Below are 541 nucleotides of genomic sequence, written 5' to 3' on the forward strand. Positions count from 1 at the left end.
CAGATTAAGTCTATTTGAGTTCGATTTAGATGAGGATGATACAGTGGTGCAATGAATAGTGCAGCTGAAGCTGTATTGTTAGAAGATAGTAGCACTACAGGTGACATACTAAGCATGTAATGAGTAAAGGAAATACAAGTTTATTCTGTTTACAGAAAAGCTGCAGCACCAATTAAGATACTAGCAGGATTAATATTTCCAATTCAGGGCTTTGCCATACTAAGACCCAGAAGATGTGTATTAGTGATCATGTTAATGACATGTAATTTGAACTAGCAGATATATCTGATAAGAAGATTTATAGTTTTCTTCCAATGTCATGGTTCCATGAATATAAACTGGACATAGACTAGGAGACAAGGAGTTTCACTTGACAATTAGTACTATGTAAGGCCAAGTGCATAGTAGGACAAAGTCAGTTTGAATTCATAACTAAAGAAGAGCTCTAGACTGAGGACTAAGTTTAGGTATATCTTCCTGGAAATGCCCAGTTAACTGGAGAAAAAGCAAGGAAATTGCTTTTAGTCTACTTCCTGAATAT

This window comes from Tuber melanosporum, assembly GCF_000151645.1.
Source record: "Tuber melanosporum whole genome shotgun sequence assembly, scaffold_1, strain Mel28".
Taxonomy (NCBI): Eukaryota; Fungi; Ascomycota; class Pezizomycetes; order Pezizales; family Tuberaceae; genus Tuber; species Tuber melanosporum.